The sequence below is a fragment of the Meriones unguiculatus genome, chromosome 16 (genome assembly GCF_030254825.1).
Source record: "Meriones unguiculatus strain TT.TT164.6M chromosome 16, Bangor_MerUng_6.1, whole genome shotgun sequence".
In the NCBI taxonomy this organism is placed as follows: Eukaryota; Metazoa; Chordata; class Mammalia; order Rodentia; family Muridae; genus Meriones; species Meriones unguiculatus.
The window spans coordinates 17,370,914-17,377,328 of NC_083363.1; the positions used below are offsets into that span (position 1 = coordinate 17,370,914).

Here is a 6,415-nt window from a genome sequence, read left to right on the forward strand (position 1 = left end):
AAATAAAAGAGGAAAGCACCCAGATTTGCATAATCATTTACTATATGACATTATGTTGTAAAGAAAAAGAAATGATGTTTCCAAAAAATGATTAAGGCTCTAACGAATATTTCACGAGGAAAATAACGAATTCAAACGTTTAACCCACAATACAAGGAAACATCCTGTCCACATACATTATAAATTTCAGCATGAGGGGAAACTCTTAAGCTTCTAGAGGATGACATTATAGCCTTCAACAACACACACACTCTCTCTTTTTCTCTTATACACACACACACACACACAAACAGCACTAACTGTGCAAGAAAAGTTGATAAACTGGTTCTGGAGAAAGGCTCAGTGGGTAAGAACCCATACTGCTTTTGCTGAGGACCCAAGTTCTGTTCCCACAGGCACGCTGGGTCACTCCCACTAACTCTCTCTCCGGGAGATCCAATATCCTCCTCTGGTCCCCTTGGGATCTACACTACATGCACACACCTGCACACAGACCCACACAGACACATAATTTAAAGTAAGTGTTTGGGTTGTTAAACTGTACTTGATAGGAAGGAATTCTTTTTGACAAAAGGCTCCTTGAGGAGGACAAGTCTTGAAGTAACTGGAAGATAAAATAGTGTGACAAAACACACAGCTACGTAAATAAGTAAGGACAAACCAGTGAGAGAAGGAAAGCAGACCCCACCTAGAAATGGGCAAGGGCTCTAGTGTGTGCTTTATGAATGAAGATATCCAAAAGAAAGATTTTACTCATCATTTTTAGAAGCCAAGAAAACACATATGACCTGACCTGGCTATTGACTCTCACTGTAGTCTCAATCAAGAGTCTCTCTGTCCACAGCTCAAACTCACCAGGAAATAGTACTAGGCTCCCCAAGAGGAAAGTTACCCAGGGAGGAAGCAGAAGCCAATGGTCCTCTTGGAGATTAGGCCCAGATCTGCACTGGCTGCCTTGCTGTGGTCAGAGGGAGCGCTCAGCCAGTTAGAACCTCGTGGGAACAGAAAGAATCAAAGCCCACTCTCAATGGGAAGGTTCTGGAGACTCTGCAGCCATCCCCAGCCCATTGTATTTTCCTACCTTTCTCTGTCCCTCTGTGTATGCTTGTCCAATGCCAACTGTACCACCAAAGTTGATAACAAATCCTCTCTCTTCCCTGAACTAGTAAGTCCCTCAGCAGAAAAGAGCTCCTTCCCCAACCCTCTGACCCCTCCGTAAGACTTCTTTTTGACCATCTGGTCGTCTCTGTTTTAAATAACCTTGATGTCAAGTTAGGGAGCTAAGATGTTTCAACTGTAGATCAGAGGATATAGTTTATGACTCAGACACAGTAGCTCTGTGTATGTAATGCACACGAAAACCCGAACTCTCTAGTAGTTTAAAGTATGTTTTCTGACATGATTATTTGGCTCACTGGTTTCTTCTTTATATTCAATCATATAATTTAGCTATAGATACAAAAAAAAATAATGCTGAATACTTTACAGGTACATATTGAAGGAAAAAAAAGCCACACTTAATAAGGAAAACAGCATAATGCAGCCACTTACAGAGCTCTTAACTATGGCCAGGCACAGTCAGAGCACTTATCTGCCTGCAAGGTTTGGAAGGAAAAGAAAATAACCAAAGAATCAAAGCCAAAGACAACAAAAGAGCCAGAAAAAATGATCCTGTAGACTCTGAGCAGCTCAGAGGCAGGACATTCTGATGCATGCTGCCTCCATGGGGAGGAGAGCCAGCTCCCAGAACACACCCAGGCAGGAAGGACTTCAGAAGGAAGGACCATCTTCTCTGTGAATTAGAATCTACCCTTTTTGTGTTACCCACAGAACCATCTAGCTCATAGCTTCAGTATTTGAAAAACGCAGTGCTTTTATGCCTGCTAGAACTTTGCAGGATTCAATTTACTTTCATTTTCATAATATTAAAACCTTCAAACAAACATTCAGAAAAAGAAACCCCAATGGCAACTTGGCTTGAAAAAAAAAAAAAAACTGTGTTCTACATGGAAGAGATTGAACCTTGGTAGTATCAGGGAAGATGAGTCAAATTTATGATGCTTTCACTTAGCAACCAAATCCATTGGGTGTTCTGTGCGATACCTGATGACTGTTGAAATGACAAACAGGGATTGTGGGGGAGTGGCATTAGGTAGAACTCATCGTGAGAGAACTCTGTGACGTGTTTGAAAAAAAAAAAAAAAAAAAAACAAAATCAATGACACCTAAATGAACATCAGTACAAAGTCCCAATTTATTTCTAATATCAGAGATCAGACCTCTACTCTTGCCTGATGAGTCTAAAACAAAAAGGGGGAACTGTAGAGAGCTGCGTAATGCCGCGCCTTAAAGATGGAGCTGGTTTCCGCCTTCTACCTTCCCGATGGTGAGTGCTCTCTGTCACGAACAGCTCCACATTTGGCTAAGGCTGAGGATCTGGCTTGCTTCCATGTATGTGGACCTATCTGCATTGCCCACGTGGCATGCTGGGGTTGGCTACCCAGAGGCTATTTAAGCTGTGGGCTGGCTTTCCTCAGGGTCAGATGATTGTTCAAGGTTCCTGAATAAACTGTATTGAAAAAAATAAAATAAAATAAACTTTAAAATGTAAAAAAAAAAAAAAAAAAAAAAAAATCAAAATTCTGGGGATTGACTTAGCCTAACTTGGGTCTATAGAACAGAGCTAAGAGGCGGGGAAAGCAAGGAATCCACATGCAGCAGGAAAGTAAAGTTATGTTAGAGGGGTTGAAAGGTGGAAGTGGCCCTTCAAGGACAGAATTTAGACAGGTTACCAGAACGTTCCCAGATTCAGTTTCGAGAAGGCGGAGATCCGTAACATCATAACCAAAGACTCAGAAGCCAGAAGGGAGCCAGGACCTTTCCACCCAGCAACAAAGAGGAGACTGGAGCATGTTTATCATGTCTGTTTTGGAGAAACTGGAAACTCCAGTCTAAGGATACCAGGTGATTTGTGCATGCAGGGTATAACTAGCCTATGCTCGGCAGCATGGTTCAGGGTTAGCCCAATAAACAGCCTGAAGCCTTTGACTGTGGGAACACAGATGATGCTAAAGGGAACTCTACCTAGTTTTATCGGTTTTCAATATTTTGAATGATCTCGTTTGTTGTTGTTTATTTTTGAGACTGTATTTTAATTACATCTCTCCCTTGCCTTTTTTCCCTCTAAATCCTCCCACATACAGCCCTCTCCCAACTTTCCTTCAGATCCATGGCCTCTTTTTACTGAGTTTTAACACCAGCACATTTTCCCCAAAGTGTGCCTCAAATGAAGTCTCCCTCCTTGTTTTCCATGAAGTCAACATGGTATTCCATAAAGAGAGTATTATTTTTGACATGAAGCAAAGGTTAAAGTCCATGTGTGTGTTTGCACCCACAACATGATGATTTGTGTATGTGTTTTAATTTCCAAGGTCAGGGTCAAGAGGCAGGTTAGAGCAATATACAGTTATGGCAACCAGTCAGCTGCCCGCTTCAGTACAAAAATAAAAAACAGGCAGTTCACTGGGGAAATGTTTATTCAACTGCGATTAAAATAAGTTATGAATTATTTGTGAAAAGTAAACAGTTTTCCATGAAGAAATTACTCTTTAAACAAAATCAAATGGCAGGGTCTGCAGAGATGATTTACCAGTTAACAGCTCTTGCTGCTTCTGAGGGGATCAGAATTCTATTCCCAGCACCCAGATCTGGTGGCTCACAACCGCCTGTAACTACAGCTCCAGGGAATCCGATGCCCTCTGCAGGCAGCTGAACTCAAGTGCACACAGGCCCATATAAACACATACCCACACACATAATTAAACATAATTTTTTAAAAATAAACAGAGGTCTGGGCATGTAAGAGTGTGTGTTGGGTGGGGGTGGGGTGTTGCTTTCATAAACGGAGCTCAGGAGGCAGAGTATGACAACAGCATCAGGACAAACCATCAAATTGCTATTCTAGCCCTCAAAGAAGAAAAGTCACTAGAAAACTTTCAAGCTACTAAGTTTAAGATTAAATATTTACCAGTTAATTATGAAAAGTCACAGAGCCTCTTATAAAAGTACCAAGGTCTTTCTCCACATTCAGCAACTGGAAACTTAGTCACACATAACTAAGTTTGATTAAATATCTGGGACTATTTCTCAGAAACACATGTTCATTTCTGCCCACGCCTCCTAGGTCCTTAGAAATTGATTTCCAATTTGTAATAATAAAAAAAAAAAAGTTCAACAAAACAGGCAGATGAAAGGCTCAGGGATGAATCTCTATTTCATTAACCTGCTTCAAAAACAGTTTCAGAGAAAGATACTAGGCTAAAGAAATGCTGCTTTGGAACATTTACTGATGGTGCAGAATTATTCCAGGACACAGTTTGAAGAAACATTACTATGACTCTGATTTCCTGTGACATAAACCAAACACCAAAATTTGTCATTGCATTCCTGTGTCTCAGAAAGCTGACTTATAACAGTCACTGTGGTTGTTCTTGGAACAGTAATGATGTGAGAGTGTGTTTACAAAATGACTTTGTTTGATTTTCAGCTTAAACTGAGGAAGGTAAAGCCACTTAAATGGTGTTGAGGGTGGGAGCTGAGAACCAACCTTAAACTCTTTAGGTATGAATGCAACACAAGATCACAAGTGATACAACAGAAAATCCAAGAAGTGCTTTACTTGGATGAACTGTGGAAAGGTCTCTGTTCTTCCACTCCCGGTGGCAAGATGGACAGATAGTTGGGGTTACATTCTCTAAACAAGGCCTGCTGTTTCTGACCTGGCTTTTCCACAGAGAGCACCGTCACATCAAGAACAGAGTAGCTTAGGTGACAGAGCCTTCCATCTGCCTTTTTTCTCAAAATCTTTCAAAATTCCACAAGGTGAAGGTTCTTCTCTCTGTTGGAATTTATTCTATTTGTGCCATAGCCCTGAGTTTTTTCATACAGAATTTAGGTGGTGTTCAGAGAGAACTAGGTAGGAGTCACCTCATTAGAAATGAGTAGTATTTTTAAATTAAATGTAATAGCACTGCCAAAGCCAAAAAGAAGGAAAAAAGTGGAAGGGAATAAAAGCAAAAGTAAAATGGAGACAAGAAGAAAGGAACAAAGGAAGAGGAAGGGCAGGGAAAGGAGAGGAGGAAAGGGACAGGAAAGAGACAGGAGGGGAAGTATAATGAGAATTCTGGAATTTTGATTTCTTAAGAGAAAAACACAGAACACAGAGTCTAAATGTTATAAGAATATGTTGTTTTAAGCTCAGTGGCAAGATAGAGCTGCTTTGTAGCAGGTGACTATGATTTGCCTCATGCTCTAGCAGAGGTTTTTCCAGCTGCAGATAGTTTCTGCAGCTTTGTGATGCTTGGCTATTCTGGGCAGTTTTCAGAGGGTATATAAATGATAGAGCCCTGACAGGTGGGGCTGGCGGTTGGTGGTCATTCAGGGGAGTTGGTTGCAGTTTGTTAGTAGTTGTGCTCAAAGAAGAAACAAGAAGAAAGAAATTAGATTCAGGGATCTTTCTTTCTTTCCCCCCTCTTTGTCCTTCTTTCTCTCCTATCTAGTCATAGGGGAGTGAAACTGGGGGCATAAGGGGTTGGGAAAAAAAGAATCCACAAAATAGCAAAAGCCATCTACGTAAAAGAATAAATATACTCAGTAGAGATAGATGAAGATTTACTTTAAAGAAAAAATTAATATAAGTGTGCTTTGATCACCTAAATAAATTAAAGGGAACCTCTCTGAAATTAAAAAAAAAAAACATAGTGAAAAGAAAAATGATGTAACAGAGAAGGCTATATGCTGTCACTACAGGATTTTTAAAAAATATCTAAAATAATAAAGAGTCAAAAACAACAGTGCAGGGAAACCGCCTGTGATGTCAGGGCAAGTTCCAGAAGACGACACAATCAGTGGAAAGAAAAGACAGAGAAGGGTCCCAGTGTTTTAATGGCAATACAGCACACAGAGCCCCACTATGTCCAAATAGTGGGAAGAGAGGAATGGTAACAAGCCATCCAAACATGGTAGTGAAACATTATTTCCAAAGTGCCTGAAGACATGCTTTAAAGAACAAAGGGAAAAACCATTCCAGAAAAAGGCAAAGAATGACAAACTCCAAGACATGGCCTAATAAAGATATTGCGATTCAGTGTCAAGGCACCCATCATTAACTGATCCCCAAGAAAAAGAAAGGGGAAGAAAGAGAAAGAGAGAGGAGAAGGTGGAAGAAGAAGGAAGAAGAGGAGGAAGCTAGGAAGGAGAATGCCAGCTGAATCAAATGGCTCAAGAATTTTGATTAGCATCATTAAATGCAATAAGAAAAACTGCATGAAAATATCATGCAAATTCTAGAAGAGAAGGCTTTTGTGTCTAGAATTGCATAGTCAAGTTGGTATTTAGCAGTTCACACAACAGGAAT

At 40.4% G+C, this 6,415-nt stretch overlaps 1 protein-coding gene across 2 annotated transcripts in view; it reads left to right on the plus strand.

Moving 5' to 3' along the window:
- The window catches only part of Cabcoco1 (ciliary associated calcium binding coiled-coil 1), a 101,948-nt gene that overhangs the window by 56,321 nt on the left and 39,212 nt on the right, over positions 1–6,415 (plus strand). The window lies entirely within an intron of this gene.